At 32.2% G+C, this 19710-nt stretch overlaps 1 protein-coding gene and 1 long non-coding RNA gene across 3 annotated transcripts in view; one reads left to right on the top strand and one right to left on the bottom strand.

Moving 5' to 3' along the window:
• The window catches only part of LOC123716207 (hemicentin-1-like), an 81844-nt gene that overhangs the window by 40338 nt on the left and 21796 nt on the right, over positions 1–19710 (top strand). The window lies entirely within an intron of this gene.
• Positions 5092–6336, bottom strand: LOC123716208. Its single transcript, XR_006754525.1, has 2 exons — positions 5831–6336; positions 5092–5195 (listed from the first exon to the last, which is right to left on the bottom strand). It is a non-coding gene; the product is annotated as an uncharacterized LOC123716208 (long non-coding RNA).

Below are 19710 nucleotides of genomic sequence, written 5' to 3'. Positions count from 1 at the left end.
TTGTTCAAGCTTATATAGCTGGGAATATGATTCCTCAAAGTGTGGTCCAATATTCACTTAAGATAATTGTTATTGAAATATGACAATACTTGAATTGTTGGTTACCTAAAACTTGTATTTATATGTAGTAGTGTGATCAATGTTCTCTGCCTGATACATACGCTTATCCGGTTTTAAGACGTTTATCATACATACTCATCTCATTGGGAAATTGTTATAATATTCATGGGAAAAGATCTTAAAACATGATCTTTAGCGCAAAAAACCTTTTAAAGAAGAAGCTTTGTGATGTTTTACAAATAATTCAACAAAATAAGAAAAACAACTTTAAATATGTTTGTAAAATAAATTACCGTAAATTGCTAACCTTTAAGTTTTCGTATGTCGGACGATGTTAAGGGATCAAACAAGTTTTTTATTTTTCAACAGCTGCGCGCGAGGTGATCTTATGACTGTGAAACAACAATCTGTTGATGTGTGCTACACATGCAATCCTTTGATATGTTCTATTTAATAACAAGGCAATAAAGGAAACAGCTTACAGGCCTTAAATGTTGTAATAAATTTTTATTTATAGGCTGATATGTTAAAATTCATAGAAAGGTAGGTTTTTTTCTTTTGATGGTTCAGTAAAAACATTCTTCCGAATACCACAAGTTATTTTTATTTCGGTGCATAAAATATTTGTTTGTACTAAATTTAAGGTTTTAAAAAAATATTTTAATAAGAAAAACACTTTTTGAACGGATTAAAGCTATGAATTATTATTAAAACTTATAATTATTTACATAATTCTAAATTTTAAATTTTTTTACCGACGTTTCGCGTGCTTTTCAGCGTGCGTAGTCACGGTGACTGAAGACAAAAGGTGTTAAATGTCAAATATATCACAGCTGCAGAGAAAGTTGTTCTATCTGTACGTTTTATAAGGCAAGCTGCCGGACCGACTATGAGTAACCGTCAGAAGGGTTGAAAGAATTACTGGCTTTGTTAAGACAAAAATCTATGGGTATCGATGATTTTATTTGGATCTGCGTGCATGTAAGACCATTCAACTTCTTCCATTTCCAATAAGCTATTAACTTTTATGTGGAAGATATAGCAGCTGTTCACTGTCTGTCATCGTTAAGTTTATACATTTGAGATCTATTTAGGTAACACTTGTTTCTGTATTTATACATTTTGCTTACAGTAGTCCTACGCTCTAAACATCCTGCATTTGTTACAATTTAGTTTATTTTTACACCAACTTTCTTTAAATTTTCTGAGGACGATTATCTTACGGTTCAAATGATCGTTTTGTTTTTTTTGGTCGTATGGAAAAGAAGTAATTGATTTATTTAGCGATATCTTACCAAATCTGGCAATAATATGCTCTGACTTTTCCTTAGCGATTTCCGGTTTGAAGGACCTAGAGGCTGAATTGTATGCTTTTTTACGTACGCCGATATTCGCATCACCGGTTTTCTGAAAGACAATGGTACTGCCCCGGTCGTGACTGCTGAAGCCCGAAAGCAACAGCACGGCACTCCCACTAGGAAGGCTTTGACTGATTTCGCTGATGAAATAACCTCTGTCACAGGTTATTTCACCAGTGGGCGATTGGATCGTCACGTCCCGACGTCGACAAAGTACTTTTTTGAAAAATGAGTATTTTCATTTTATCATAACATTTCAATAACTTTTTCATCGCATCGTTTCGCTTATTATGCGTTACTAAAAATGAAAATAAAAATTTCACCTCAAGAAAGAGGTAACCCCATAAGAGCTAGCCATCCCTTGGCAATAGTCCGTCAAATATCTATGATGTACACTCGATAGCGGAATGTTTTTTCGAAAGCATATAGCCGTCGTTCGCAAGATGGCCTCTTTTGTCCTCTCTCGCCTCCAATTCCTCCTAAATAAAAGGAGTCACATGTAAGTCAGACACAAGGAGACATTGTACAAGGCCTGCATCCGACCGTGCATGACTTACGCTTACGTAGTCTTTGCGCATTGTGCCCCCTCCTATATCCACTGGCTACAGGTGCTTCAGTCGCGATTCATGAGAATTGTGACCGGTGCGCCCTTCTACGTGAGAAACGTCGATCTCCACCATGACCTGGAGCTCCCTACTATAGCTAAACAAGGCTAAACACCATCCCAAATCATTGGTGCGTAAAAGTATCAACTACTACCCCTTCCCGAAAAAGGCTCGTAGGAGGCCCCGACACATACTAACGGATTCGGATGATCCAATTACAATTTAAAAGCCGCCCGCGCGGCCACTAATAATAAAAATAGCCAAAAACAGATTAGGGTAAAAAACCGCCTTCACCGGGGACGGTGAGGACCTTTACTTCGTACTTCGCTCACTCCAGTGAGCTTTCTTCTTTTGCCCTTCAGGCGATTGACCACCCCACGACGGCCCAAGCCGAGGTTCGAGTCTCACAGGAGACGCCCTTGCGCTAGCCGCGGGATAAAACGCCATTTCAGGCTGAGCTACGCTCGCCAAAACAGCCCGAGCTGAACTGTAAAGGCCCTTAAGGCCAACAGCGAGATTCCATAAAAAAAAACCACATAGATTATTTAATCATTTAGGTGATTCTAAAATTATAATATTTAGTTAAGGTTCTGGTGATATATCGTTTAAGAGTGGCCAAGTTCTCTGTCGATTTCACTGAAAAAATGGGGACCATTGTGATTTAGTAAGCGCACAGCTTATAAAACCATAGTTGCATTATTTATCTTATAATATAAAAATGAATCGCAAAATGTGTTGGTAAGCGCATACCTCTACAACGAGAAAAAGAAAAGTTCGAGGCGAGAAAAATTCGAATAATTTTCGGGAAAACCCTAAAACAGCCCTTTTCTTTTTCCCATACAAACGTTGTGTAAATAAAATTTAGAGTCCATTTGAACTTTATTCCTACTCAATAAAGTTCATATTAAATTATAAGCACTCACTCAAACAAATCACGTTAAAAAAAGGATTTAGTTTTTGAATTATTAATTTAATATCCCTATCTGAGCAAAATTATTTGAATATATACTAATAGGAAAATATATCAATGAGGCACACAATTTTTAAATATTTGTCACTTTTAGGTTCCCACTATCCTTTTAGATTATTTTCCAATCAGGTTTTGTTCTTTAGACTTTGGTCACCCGAGCTGAACATCACACACCGGCCTATCATCAGGGTGATGGTTCTGCCGTTGCCGTTGCCGTTCTTCATTGCGCCGACTATAAAATTGGTAGGAACAAAAAACGGCCACATTTCAAATCCTTTTGACAGAACGAAGTCTGTGGGGTCCGCTAGTATATGTATAAAAATGGATCCCCATTTCCCTTGGTCACGGCATCGCGCTTGAATGGCGGGACCGATTTCGCCAATTATTTTTTTGTTGTGTTTGTTATTGACAAGAGAAGGTTCTAATGAATGAAAAAAATAAGAAAATTGTGCGAAAGATTAGAAAATTTGAGAATACTTAGCCATCATATTAAGTAATCATGACATTTTTTACGATAGGAATTTTTTTTTACAGTGCATAGAGTGGTTTTACAATTTAAACTTTTTTCATGTAACCTTATGGCGTTTGACATAACATTGACAGAATGCGTGCTGCAAATATCGTCAAAGAGGATGTATGAAAAATGAATATCGTTTATAACAACTGCTCCGTCGGAGTTATTATATTGATAAAACACAGATAAAATAATTACAGTCGCTAATTGTTTGTGGCATTAATCTTGAAAATCCATGTTTTTCTCATGGCCAGTTATTTGTCCTGTTCCATGTCGGAATACCAACAAAACTATTCTATATAATCTATGTATTCTATATAAATTAGAGTTTATACTCTAATTTATATACGCACTAGAAAAACAAACAAACAATGTTGTACAACATAAAGCATTTGTAGTTATTTATACCAATTCGAAATTAATATTCATAATTAAGACAGGGCAACGTCTGTCCGGACTGCTAGTGTATAATAGTAATATATTTTCATAGTACTTTTTACGTTTATGATTTTGTGGTAACCTGGTATTAACAATGGGATGATAATTAATTTATTTATTGATTGGTTGAAAAAAAAATATTTATTTTAATATTTAGGAATATCGCCTGCACCTTACACGAGTGAGTAATCAGTTTATGTTAATTTGGAAAAAGAACCATCCAACTCAACATGTTGATCAATAAATGCATCATACTCTCATTTACACATGTATATTTATCTCACATTTAATTCTATCGTTATAGTTAATCATATTTCTATACTTGTAGTAAGTCCTACACCATCCTTCAAAATATACCATATATCGTGAAGGATCGTTTGTTATTTCAAATCACTTTCAATCTTATAAATAATTTGCTTTTAATATAATACGGCGTTTTACTTGCTCTCAGAACCATGCATGATGCCTAGATGATATTCATTCCTAAATTATAGTTTTTCCTACAGCCAGAAATTGTATTTTTTATATTAGCAAGCAAACTCTTCATATGACACGTAATTAATGCATATATTCTGAATATAGTTGGTAACCATAAACAATGATAATTTTATTTCGAACAGACAAATCACACTTGTGCACTCCGAATACCAACGACCACGTTATACCTTTTTTCTTCTACTAGTTTGTGCAAAGGCAAAATCGGGGCTATTTTTGATAGTGACCAGTGAACCGAGCCGTATTGTTCAGTTTTTCCCATTTGAATTCAATTTTTGCGGCAGTATTCCTTAATTTTGAGATTTTCGTTCTGTCTGGTTTTTCCGAAATATAAAGGGATCAGTAAAATATATAACATAATACGTTTCTTAATATTTAGTAGAGTTCTATTAACATAGGTGTCATACTTTTATTTAAGTAGACTGAATGTCATTTGCGAACTTATGCGGTTTAAGATTATTTTGTAAAATTAGCGTAATATACAAAATTTGTACAAAATGATAACAGACACGAAAAGATTAAGAGATCATTCGACTTTTAAACTGCTTCAGAAAACGTTAATTTAGACATTTAAAATAAAAAACAAAAACGAAGAATCTCAACACGTAACGACGTCATTCATATAGATTGCACAAAGTTGAAAGAGCATCAGACTTTAAACTTTTTATTTGCCACAGAATCGTTATTCTTCATAAACCGTCCCCGCCGGGACGCTAATTCAGCACTGCTGACACCTGCGGACGTCCCCGGAACTTCTGTCGTAAAACAGGAAATGTCACAATGGAAGGCTTAACTTTATACTTTAATCAAATATTTTAACGTCACCTGAATTAAATTTTCTTAATATTTTTTTTAATTGTTGTAGCTTTCTTGACATAAATTAATAATTTTAGTATTAGATGTCTTTTATTATTATTCATATTGAAAGTACATTATATGTGTCTTTAGTTAATAAGATAACCTAAGAAAATTAAAGATTTTTTTAAAATATCTATTTATTAATGTTTAATTAGGTCTATTTTCGTGACCATCCGTAGCTGCTTTTGGTTTACATTGTGGTCCTTTTTTGGCTGTTGTTGTCGTAGGAGGTGGAGTTGTAGTTGTAGGAGGAGGAGGAGTGGGAGTTGTAGTTGTAGGAGGAGGAAGAGTGGGAATTGTAGGAGGAGGAGGAGTGGGAGGGGGAGGATTTGTCGTTGGAGGAGAATGAGTTGTCGGTGTCGGAGGAAGAGGACTTGTCGTGGTCGGAGGAAGTGGCGGAGTTGTTGGTTTTAATGGCTCAGTACTTGGTTTTTCTGTCGTTGTAGTTGTTGGTGGTGGTGGTTCTGGTGCCGGTGCAGGTGCTGGTGTCGTGGTTGGTTTTGTTGTAGGAACAGTTGGCAAAGGTTTTTACCTTACCTTTTACCGGTGTCTCCGGTGGCATTGTTATTTCTGTTGTCGCCTTAAGAGTAGGTGGTTTATGCGTTGTTGAAGATGGTTTATTTATCAGTTTCTTGACAGGTTTTTGTGTTCCTCCGAGTGTAATCTTCATAACGCTGAGTGGCATCCAGTGACCGGGCATGTCTGACTCCACCGGATTTGCTATGTATATCAAGGTATCGTTTTCTGGATTCGGCCATTTTGCGGTTACCATCTTTACAATATTAATATTGGTATAATTGTAGATGACACTGATAAAAGAAAGAAATATAACATAAGTAGGTATTATGAAATATCCATCACTATGTAATGATTTAAATTAAAATTATCATTTTAATAAACTTTAGTACGTATCTGAAACCCTTAATTATTACCAATAACTTACATTGTTCGCAATTTTCTTATTTAAATGTTTTAAATTTCTCATGATATTTTATTTCACTGTTGCATAATTCGATAAATACTCTAGTCACATTTATAACCAACTCAATTCTCTTATTAAATTAAGCGCGAATCTTATTTGATTTTTCAATTTATTTTTAGTTAATACTTCGTAGCCAAAAAACAAAAAAACTTTTGACAAAAAAATATGTAACTTTATATAAATTGTAAATACTTTATTTATTATAATAAAAAATAACAATAGCGTAGTCCAATAAAATTAAATTACCGTATCGATATGTGGAATCTATAATATTAAGCCATCAAAATAAAGAATCAGCACTTCAGAGTTCTTTATGTGGCTTATTACGTAAATAATATCGCGTTGACACCAGTTAGCTTGGTTTAAATAAAGAAATGTGACTATTAAACACACTGCAATGTTAAGAAAAACACTTTTTAACGGATTAAAGCTATGTATTATTATTAAAAACTTATAGTTATTATAAAGGAAAAGAAATAAAATTATGTAAATAACTATACGTTTTTCATAATAATACATAGCTTTAATCCGTTCTAAAAGTGTTTTTCTTAATGTTTAAAAGCTATTTTAACAAAAGAGAATACTACACTTAAATGATACTTTTACGTAAATCATTTTAATAAGTAATATTTAATTACTAAACCCTTTACATATTATTCCCGTTTCCCTAAATGAACACAATTTAACAGCGTGTTAGCTTCGTAATGGACACAAATAATCGCCTTACAACAATTAATTTGTAAATGTTATAATATTGTTTCCGATCCGACAAAACAGTATTTGAAGGGTATTATGTTGTTTAACAAGGTTTACTATCATTTATTTTGGTTTCCTTAAACTTTGTAAAGCATAAATATTATAAGAAGATAAACCTTGTACAAAACAACAGGATATAGAGATTAAAAACGTAATTAATAGCAAATTACTTTTTAATGCCTAATATATTCTATAAATTTTTGGTTTTAAATATCTCGCAAACTTTTCTCTCACAGTATGAGTGTAATGTATTAATTATGTACACAAAATAATCTTTTGGTACCGAGATGTTGCTGTTATTTTATCGTTCATTCACCTTATTCCTTATTTACGTTTATTTATTTTAATTAGAATTCAACGTTCCATCATTAAAAGTTTCTTCGTCCTGAAAACGAATATTGTATAAGAAGATGTTTTGTGTGAAAACGTGTTGTATATTCACGTTGTGTATTCAGTATATTATGTGTAATTCTTTGTTTTTTCTGAGTCCATCATCAAGTCCATGATTGGACCTCTTGAGCCTATTTTGACTCTATCAACGACATATGCTTATTAGCTTGAGTTTCGCCACCTCGCTCCAGTGATACCTTAACTGTTAAACGTTGTTAAAGTTTCAATTCTATTCCCGGGCTACTATTCTACACGTACGGAGTTATTGACGCTTTAAATTGTATTAAGGGCTCCTTCCATGGGTGGTCGACGTCAGTTAAAAATATCTCAAACACTACGCATTTCGATATCCAAACATATAGAAAGATATACCAGAAAATCCTATAAAAATATAGAAGGAATATACTATATAGAAAGTAGTTTTATTTCTTTTTGAAGGGTTAAGTTGTTAAACAAATTTTGTATGAATCCAATTGAAGGCTCATAAATGATAGCACTACTTTTTGCTTCCTTAGATCAGTTATCAACGTCGTAAAAAGATGTGTGCGTGTAGTTGTTGCGTACTAGTTGTATATAGTAGATCGTTTTTCGTAGTATTGTAGAAATATAAGGTCATAAATAAGTTTGATTTCTTACGTGTCTACACTAGTACACGCACATATTTTTTTATTTTTCAGTCTTACGCTTATATTATATCAACAAATTGCGATAAAAAAACAACTTTCGTTAAATCCATGATTTATTTAAAAATCGACGACTCGTTACAATCACGACTCATATTTAAGATATAGAAACCTGCCTTTATTGTCAATAAAATTCGACAATTTTGTACTATTAAAAGTGACCTAAACCTCGACCATGGCGCGGAAACTATCTTACAAAACGAGTTTGCCTTTGCATTTCTAATTTAAGTTATGATTAGAATATATCAAATGCACTTTTATAACAAGGACTACGTTATATGATTTGTGAACGTAAATGTATTATAATCACTCATTCCATTAAAACATAAATCAATACGGATATAAACTGTAGTACGACCACTATAACACTAACGTATAAGCAGAAATTTCATATTACAATTTTCATAATATCCAATGACATTCCGCGCGATAATAATATTTTATCTCTCCAATATAAAAGTCATTTAATATGATTTTTTTAAATAACAGAATTTGTTTTCATGTACCTGATCTTGGATATTATTTGCATAGTTTCAAGTATATACGCTTATTTGAGATAATTTTCTACTTGAGGTTTAGTCACATTGGTCTTTCTAATATGTGATAAGTGATATCGATATCGACATCGACGTTGCATCAGTCTATCTATTTTATTGCTTTAAGATTGATAAAAAATAAATAAATATAGATTTCTAATCGTGATAATTATATTCAAGCAACTTTGTCGGAAAAACGTTTTTTAAAAACTACCTGCTGTCCATAGTCCTTATATATATCCTATATATAGCGTGTCCATTTACTAGGATAAAAATATATGAAAACCATTGTAAAATGTATGACATTGGAACAATAATAAAAACAAACAAACTAATAAAAGATCAACGAACATTTGTTTCAATGAGATGGATCCATTGTTTTTTTTTTCTAAATAGTATTATGGCAGAGAATTTTGAAGTTCAGGGTTTTAGTAAAACAGGAATTGCTATATCGCTGGCCCGGGGAACAAACTCGTAAAGCACTCTTACGACATGTTTCATGTTGATTCCTTGGTTTTTGTACTGTAATTTTCTATAGAAAAACACGAGGATGTCTTAATTCTACGGAAATTATTTTGTGCACTACGTTAGAAATACTCGCTAACCTTATTTTACTTCCCCTGAAATAGTTCGCAACAACCGAAACAATATTTTTAGTTTAGATTGTAATTCTACAAAAATAACATAAAAATTTAAATATTTTAAAGTGTGGTAATAGATTAATATTAACATTTGTCAAATGTTCACCGTCGTAATGTGTGGTTACTGTGTCGGCCGTTATTATGTTCAACAACAAAACATTCGTAAACGATTTTGCTCTTCAGTCTAATTTACTTAGTTTTTTATATTTTCATAACAACAATATTTAAATCATCGAATAGAATAAATAGCTTTCATTTGATATATATATATATATATATATATATATATATATATATATATATATATATATATATATATATATTATACTTACTATCCTAGTAATAATAGGCATTACCTTCTTTTTTTTATTTTCTGAAAACAATAGATTTTACTTTTACGACTTTGTTCCCCGAATCAAGCGATATTTTAAAATATTAATAATTAATTAGCGGTTCAGCACCTTATTTTTGGCCTCATCTTTGCTGCCTTTTTTCTTTTATGAACATATTGATAGCCTTTTGTAACAGTTGTTGTTGATGTTTATTTCGTATACATCCCGGGCTCCTTGAGATATTTATTTAGATAGGAGCTAGTATAGAAATTCATTTGCCGGGATTCGAGCAACTACGAGGTCAAATTGCTAGTTCATTCGCTTATTTAATGCATATATAATAGTTTATTTTGCCTAGACATCTCGTTTAGTAGGGAATGCGTATGTCAACTCGAATGCAACAACATTTTTGAATCGACTTCGTTTCGAAGCCGTTTCACGACATTCAGTTTTTGAGTGAATCCTTCCCCTTTAATTCTCAAACAACATACGATTTCCGCTCGGCGTGTTTACTGCTACATTTTTCTATAGTAAGTTATCTCAAAGATCTTACAATGTTAGGATGCATTGAATTCTGTCGGATAACAAGAGCATAAACATGACATTTTACACATACAACTTCTTCAATGAACAAGATAGGGATCTTGTTAACAATAATGACTTGTTAAAATACAAATTGCTTTTGAAAAATACAAATGTCATCTTTATGATAAATAGGTTAATAAGTTGAATTTCAATATTATTCCGTTTGGGCGGTTTTGTCTTTTCGCCGAAATTAAAGAGCCAAATTGCATTAATATTTTTTTGCAATCCTTTATTCATTTCATTAATTCATCCATATGTAATTTTATTATTGATGCAATTTTGAATTATGTCAAACAAGGGTACCGGGGTACCCATCAAGCTATATCTCCGTGTACTGAGATGACATTATGGAACAATAAAGGCCAGATTACTTTAGCACAATGGACAGTATTTCAAATGGTATTTGGGTTCTGCCGCCCACCTGTGACGCGTAAAGAGAAGTTATGTATTCAATTTAGTTCTAAAGCATATTTACCATTGCTTCAGTAATGAATAGACATTGCAGTATTTATAAGGGACAGGATAAAACGAAAATAATACTGAAATTTTCATATTTCAGGGAAAGCAGGCATGAAAGCCTGAATAACCCATTTCTGATACTAAGACTGACTGTCTATTAAGTTTCGTTAATAAAAGTGATGGATAAATTGAAATCGAACATAAAATATCTCATTGCCACATAAATCCTGTATCTATTTTGATTATAATTTTGAGTGACTTATGTAACCCACATATGGTATATGAGGTTTTATAAATATTATTAGAGAAAAAATTAATTACACTAAGTCTAGCATATATTTCTATATATATAAAATTCTCGTGTCCAATGTTGTACTAACATTACCTATACTCCTCCGAAAGGCTCGACCGATGCTTATGAATTTGTTAATGCATATTAACTTTTACTGAGAATCGGCTAATACTTATTCCATATACTATTTCCTATTACATTTGATTAACATTTTTACTTTCCCTCTATATATCCTTTTTTTGAAATAACTGCCTCAATTCCATTGAAGTAAAAACACCTTATGGCATTCAGCACCTAACTTGTCAACCTAAATATAAAAGTTATTTGTTGTGACAACAAAATAGGATCCATATCGTAAACTCCACGGGTGGTCGCAACCTAGGGCTACCAACATAATGTAATATTTTTCTTTTTAATTCGAGCTGTTAGAATCTATATATATCATATTTATAGTTTTTTTAGTAATTGTGGTATGGTGGAATGTTTCGTACCTAGGTGGTTTCGTAAAAATGGCTAGCCTTTTTTATATAATAGGAACGGAGAGACTCTCCTGATGTTAAGTGATAACGCCGCTCATGAAAACTTACATTTCCTAAAGGCTTGGAAGTGCGTTGCCGGCCTTTCAAAATTGGTACGCACTTATCTTGAAGGACCCTGAGTCGAATTGGTACGGAAATACTTCAGTGGGCAACTGCTTCTACATAGCGACAAAAACTACATTAAAAAACGGTCAGTTGTGGAACGATGGACGTCGTCGCATGGTATTTTGTATTCTGCCTGATCATGAATCGAAGCTCAGTTTCGATTCCCCCCTGGTTAGTGAAATTAAAAAAAAATGCATTATGGATCATTTCATTTATTATTATTGTACAAGAATACTTTGTACGATTAATTTAAATTTTTAATAGTTCTATGTTGCACCCCTTTTTTTACTGAATCTGCTGAATTAAATAAATTAAACTATTTTATATACTTTTAATACAATAGAACTACTTAATGACGAAAGGTAATAAAGAATATGTATAAACATTTTAAAAATTGTTTTCTTTGTAATATAATAAATATTGTCTGTTATAATATATGTCTAAAGCTTAAACATCAGAAGCGACAGTTACGCGATACCATTATCGCGAAACTTGGGTTTTGACATTATTATAGAGACATTTCTTAAGCGACATGCTGAGTCAGCAACTGCGCGGGATAATGCTTTCGGCAACAAAAGAGGAACGACTGGACCTCGTGTGTTGAGAAATAACAATAATTTTATTACTTTATTTTATATGTGATATAATAGATTTGCATTAATTTGAACTTCAATAACTTTTGTAAATAAATACCAAATTATTTAACATGATTTTTTAAGTAATCAGTTTACATGGCCGATATAAAACTATAGTAGTTACGCTAGGATCGGATTCGGATCATAATAGTTCACCATTAAACAAAGTTAGGGATATAATCGTATAAATTGATTACTTCAAACAAAAGTAGATATATCATATGCATCAAAAATTTGTATTGATATTCAGTTAAGATTTTAAAGAAATTAATATGAGCCATGAATTAAGCTGTCCTACGACGCTCTGTTAACTTAGGACCAAACTGATCACAGTGACTTTTTCACCTGAAGCTATCGATCTAGTTGACCAACGACTATTGTACACCTACGTGCGTAAGGCGGTAAACATGGTGATGGGTGATGCTTTATAAGGGTTTTTTTTCCATCTGTCCGATAATTTTTTAAGGCAAGTAGATTAGCCTGAAAACAATCAGAACCAGGCTTAATTTTGGGATCATGCCGGTTTCCACAAAGTTTTCTTTATCTTCTCTACCTTTACGATACCTTCCTTTTTTGTGGCAGTATCGATTGTTTGTTGAGAATAATATGCACTGGTGTAGAGAATACTATATGCGTAAAATCAAAAATTGATGTCTTTACCCAGATAATCAAATCATTATCAGTTGAATTTGCGTTTTAGCTGTACGTCATAAGGTACAACATTGTTTGTGGTGCGGTAACTTCATTATGTACTTAGGCGGTTGGAGGCAACGCGTCCATTTCTGATTATTCACGATTCACCTGAGCCCGATAAGATGATTACATAGTTTATTAACTAAATCCTATGTATACTTTACAATTAGTTTTAGTGCTACTGAGAGTCTCGTATATTAGGTTGATACCTCATACAATTAAGTGTGTTAAAACTTATAAATGGCGCCGGAGCTGGTTCTCGAAGAAGCACATACAAAAAAAAACAGGGAGTGCGTACTTACCCCGCCTGCAAATAAGAATTATATATCTACTTATGTGCGAATCAAATAAAGTCATTGCCAGTCATTGAGGAAACCAGTCTTAGGATGAGATACAGATTCGAAATGTAGTCCTGGAGATGTCAAAAACGTATTGGGTTACAGATAGGAGGGTCAAACTTAACGCTTCTCTGTAAATCCTTATTAGACCAAATTGATGACACATGTTATGCGCCTATGAAAAATGATCGTTAAAACAGACGTCAAAATATGTCTTACCATCTTAGTTCTATTACAGGGTGACGGGACTGCGTATAATTGGTTTATCTAAACCCCATCCGATAAAACACTTTCCATTAATAACGAGATTAACATATTCCAAGCAGATAGTGCCTGCAATTAATCCGATACAGATCTTGTAGTTGCCATTATATTACTAAAGCCGAGTGACGCCATTAAAACATAATGTGATGCGAGGCGTATTATACAATCCCTTTGAAATTAATGATACCTTTATTATGAATTCTATGAGTATGTACACTTGCTTGTCCCCGGACCGGGAATACGTTATATCTTAATTATTTAATTGAAATATGATTAAAAATGAAACGATGCGAATGAACTTTAGACATAAAAATATTAACAATTAATATAAATTAGACTACAGCTTATTGAGACTTTCTTTTGACAAATAGATTAAAATTAGTTCAGAGCTGTAACAAAAATAGGCACCTGTGTCATTAAAATATTTTAGGAAAATTGTTCTCAATTTAAAGAAAATTCAACTAAACACGTCTTAAATTCTAGGCTCAGTGGTGACCACCAATCCCTAAATTAAAAAAAATGATACATGTTCAAATTACTTAATTACCTTTGTAAGCTGTTTCAAAACTATTATTTTTCTAACAACAATGCGTAATACAGCTGACGTTTAAGCAGATAAGGTCGCGGGCACTAACTAGTACTTTAATATAAACTAACTTCTTTTTTCAATGACTTCTTAATAAGTAAATCTCAAAGGGGCTTAATATTCTTCTTGAGTCTGATTTCCCCATGCGCCGTTCTACGCCACCGAAAGAAAAATCGATCCGTTTCACGGTAGACTTTAACATCTAAATATAAAATAATATTCGAAAATAATAAATATCTAATTCTAATCTACCTTAAAAAGGTTTTGAAAATTTGTCGACCCAGTTCCTTAAAATAAATCCTACAGTTGAAGTAAAATGAGGAAGAAACTTAGATAACAAATTGTGTTAATTAACCAAAGTATTTAGGGAGAGATTTAAATTAGTAACGACAAGTTTAGGTCCACTAAAGGTCACGCGAGGGACTGTCAACTTAGTTTTATACTCTGACTCGTAAACCCTTTAATATCATGTCAATTATTGTGATTGATTATGGAAAGTAACATTATGTTGTTTCATAAGTCCGTCATGTGAGCTGGCATATATTTTTACGTCCGTTCACTTTCAATTCGCCAGCTAGCTTACCGACCCAAAACAATTCTTGTTTTGCAAGAAATTGAAACTAATACCGAGCTGTAAGGCATGCTAGGCATGCTGCAAGGTTGGTTACATTCTATAAACTATTGTCTAAATATAGGAAGCTGTTTGATATGAAAATTCTTTGAAATTATTATTGGAAATTAAATCGGAAGCTTTTATTTCTGTAAGGATGTGCTTTGCATAATTGTAATAGCGAATGACGTCTACGTTTTAGTATTTATTAACAATCATATCATGACCTGTCATTAATGTTCAGCTTATATCTATCGTTTTCAACAATAAAGTCCGCGCTCGCAGCGGTGTACCGCAGCGCGACAAGCATAGAACGGCGGATACATGCGGTCACGCAAATGAGAACTTTGCATATCTTATATTCAAATATATGTTTTCGTCTATCAAATCCATTTTGTACGTAACATCAAAAATTTATTAAAAGGATTTAAAAAAACATATACAGTGGAATTTCAATAAATTGAGTGTCAAGGTAATTGCAAAAAAAACGACTTAACGAGTTGTCAACTTTCGAAAACTTATATATTAATATGAGATTCAAGACTATTAACATTGTAATTGCTTGTGTATCTTTGTGACTCAAGAGAACACGATCGTAACCCGTGAACAGTAAAATTACTTTTAGATCAACGATGTCGGAGACCGAAGAAGCACCTTAGCAATTTGACTGATTTGCCCTTCTGGGAAATGAGGTAACTCTCGAAAAAATGTTTGAAGCGAACCCTGGGAGAATATTGAGCGAGTTAAAAAATAGTAATTTGGAAACGTAGATGTACGTGCCTGTAAGTGTTTCTAGACTAAATTATTGTTAGTACATTTATGGCAATGACATTTTAAATACCCACGTTATATTATTACGAATAAAGTAATACAAATTGCTGTTTAATGGCGCTGTTCTACCGCCTAACTTTGACAAGGCTTGGCATTAGTTAAAGTTAGTTAAAACTGACGCCCAATCAGTGGACATCGGTCCAGTGATTGGGCGTCAAGACTTGACGCTCTTCACTTTACCAATCACAACCTTCTGTATTTTTTTTTTGGACAACGACATGTCTAAAAATACGCATTACTCATAGTGAGTACACACACACACACACTAATTTGTATTAAGATGTGACTGTCAAATTCTCACCGCGATTCATTAATATTTGTTGTGACGTAAATAATTACGTAACAGATCAATCGTTTTCAATATTTTTAGTCTGTCAGTCGGTTTTATTATATGAGCATTTGATAATTTATTAAAGCTACAAGAAAAACAGTACAGTCCCATTTCAAGAATATTAACTCGTTTACTTGACGTGTTTATTTAACACAATTTATATTGACTCGTTTTACAACGTTTTGCGACGCTTTGCATATTTAAGGCATATTTCATCAAAAGCAGTCGGGTTTAAAAATATGTAGTTGCAGTGTCAGCTAGTGTTCCATGTGATGCTAGTATAGCTATGATATTAATACACATTTTAATATAGATAGTGTAGTTTCTGTCGATGTTCGACAGTCTCAAATATTCTCTGTTAGTTTTGAATTATAATAATCTTCACATAAATCATAAAACAAATTTGAATTTATACTTACCGAGGGTATTTGCCCGTGCTACGGTATCGTACTCGATATACAAAACTCCAAAAGATTTACGTATTATTTTTACTTTTCATCTTAGAACGAAAGAGCGGAAATGTGACATTAGAACGAACAATTTAAAGAAATGTATGTCAAGACTATGAATTGTTTGTTGACCTGATTGATAGTGGTTAAGTTACTCTTGAATTTTCTGTTTGACCAAAATTACTGGACAAACACAAAGAATAAACACTCATATCTGAATTTTGAGAGCTATAAGACTACGATCAGAAATGTATTACTTATTGATATTGAAATTGTGAATATGAAAATCATTGTATAATTGTAACGTAATTATAAAAATATGGTTATATACAAGATGGACCGCATCCTTATGAAACATCGGTACCGCGAAGATTATACTACCTGTGTATTACCCGCTTGAATTTGGTTGTATCATGATGTTATAACTTAACCTTTCCTTTGACTAACCGACGCAGAAAGAAATTTTCAATTTAATCCCGTAGTTACTAAGATTAGCGCGTTGAACCAAACAAATTATTTACCTTTATATTATATTAGTATAGATTACATTAATGATTCGTGAACGCCACTACTACCTGAAGAAATTTTTTATAAAGTTTACATTAAAGACATTTGGTAATTAATTTAATGTCACTGATTAAATTTAACGAAGATTTACATACTTTATGTTCCTAATAGAAACGTTACCCACTACACTGAAATATGTATATTAACGACCTAAAATACTGTACATTTGTCAAATCAGCAGGTTGTGAGGTGCGCATGTTTACCTAGTGCTGAAATGCTAGTTGCCGTTCAATTCTTAATCATCATCTGGTCCTATCCACCTCAAACCTCAATCATTAAATTTGGCCTATTGATGAAGAAGATATGTGTTATACATAAAAAATACGCAACTAATTAGAGATCACCTCCATTGAACCAAAATAAGTTTTATAAAGGCGCCGCCATTTATAATACATATATAATTAAAAGAGTTTGAAAATGCATCTGTCCCGTAACGGAAAACATGTTTATCTATCAAAGCTTCCTATTACCCAAACAAACAAGCTAACAAGCTTTCGTGCCCGCCTGAACGCCGTTATATCCCGAACTACCGTTTTACTATCAACAAACATTATGTCAGACATTAAGTGCACACCCTATTGGCGTGTCCGGGCTCCATTCACGTGAATAAAAACTAGTTTGATGTAGAGGTACACTATAAATAAGATGTCTTCGTTTAGGTTTTCTTAATAATAATTGGATTCAATTTTAAAATTATATTATTGTAATGGTATATAATTTAATTACTCTATATAGTTTATTTGGAAAGAAACTCGATATTTTTTTTAATTTAAGTCAGTTTAAGTAAATATTATTTTTTGTGAGGATTATTGATGTGTATCGACTGGTTTCATTTCAATACAATTATACTCACTCGTTATTTCAAAACTATATGCAATGGATTATAAACTTAAGGCTGTAATTTAAGTAGATTTGAAATAAATATTCATTGCATCACATTTATGTACATCCGTGACTTATTTAGTATGAAGAAAGTTATGACCTCGTCTCTCGTTTGATTGCTAATATACCTGCTGTTACTCAAGACACTCCTATGTTTCTTGTGAACTAGGTTTTACTGCCACGATAATTTAATCGTAACCATAAAGCTAGTTGCCGAGAAATTGGGATAATATAAGACTTTTAAAATTCTCGTGCGATATAAAAACAAAATTAAATACCTCCGACGTTTATTTGGACGTAAGTCGAAAATTCGTAAACTTCAGTTTGTCAGATCTGTCACTGAAACAAAATCGACCTTAAACGAAATCTGGCGTATTGTTAGGCTTACTGCGTGTATTCCAAATGTACATTAATGAATTTTTGTTAAAGGTAAAGAAAGGCAATAAAAAAACTTGAACAAATAATAAAACACATTAAAATACGTACCTTTCAGCTTTTTAATAGGATTAACGTCTTCAAGATGTCTTACACAAAACTTATTTCATTAAATCCTATTTCGATTTTATTAATTTACTTAAGCTTTCAATTCTTATATTGATTCACACCAGTTATAGCCCTATATTGATTGTTCATTAATATAGAGATAAATAAGATGTTGTCTTTATGAGTCTAAGAGATATCGTTTCATTGTCGTATTACTCGAATCCCTGTTACAGTGCTATATTTGTCAGACGGCTGCAGTAAGCTCGACATGGGTTTAAACTTGAGCTTTTCAGAACTAGCGAGAAATGCTCTTAGGCTTTCATAAATTGTGCTTTATAGACTACTAACTTTAGACGAATATATTTCATCTCCTTACCGCATTTCTTTGTTTTTATTAATAAATAATAATACCGTCTGATATCCTTTCTCATGTATAAGCTCTTTATCTGCCTTATGATATAGTATATTTGGGTTAAAGACATACAGGTTTCGTTACGATACTTTTCTTTACCAAGAGCAAATGCAGTATTTACGTACACGTTATTCTATGTCGGATCTTGAAAACGCACTGGAGATATAGATTTAACATTTCAAATTTTATTATTATTTTTCGCTGCGACCAGAAATCAACTCCGAGATGTCACCGTCGCATGCTCCAGGTTACAAAAACGCTCACCTCAAACTTATAGCCAAACTTATGATTTCCTAATTATAATTAACGTAAATATAAATATGTAGTCATTTTTAGCCATAATATTTATAGAATAACAAACTCAAACCTAAGTTTGGCGTATTTCTATTCAAATAAAGCAATTTATCATTTCTTTGGCGTAATAGTTTTACAAAAGAAATAAAATAAAATCGTAGGTTTAAAATGAATAGAATTGCTGTCTTCTAAATGTCAATGTTAGAATTACATAAGTATATTTTTAAATTAAATAGAATCGAATTTCGAAAATGATTACTTTGTATCAACGGTTTAACGTTATTTTAAAGCAAATTTTACTAGCTTTACCAGCGAGTTTTTTAAAAAAACCAGCAAGAAATTATATATATTATATATTATACAACATAAAATAAATAAATTATACAAATAGATATCGAAAAAGTCGTATGCTTACTCCAGTTTCTATGCATTAAAAATTAATGTGAGTAATTTGTTTTTGTTTATACTATGTGTTTTTATGTACTATTTTTTATATAATTTTATAATCAAATAATTCTTCTAGAGGTAGGTACTCATTCAATCCATGTTTTAAGAACTTGGTATTAGAATTTCACAATTGCACAAATACTGAGTTAAAACCCTTCAATATAAATTGAATAGTTAGGGTTATTTATTCAAATAAATGTATTTCCTATTTTCAATTTTAAAAATAACTAGTCAGTCCATAAATACTGTTTACATATTTTTTTTCAACTTATTAATTATTTTTATATTAT

This window comes from Pieris brassicae, chromosome 11, assembly GCF_905147105.1.
Source record: "Pieris brassicae chromosome 11, ilPieBrab1.1, whole genome shotgun sequence".
In the NCBI taxonomy this organism is placed as follows: Eukaryota; Metazoa; Arthropoda; class Insecta; order Lepidoptera; family Pieridae; genus Pieris; species Pieris brassicae.
This window is presented reverse-complemented; position numbering and strand designations above follow the sequence as displayed.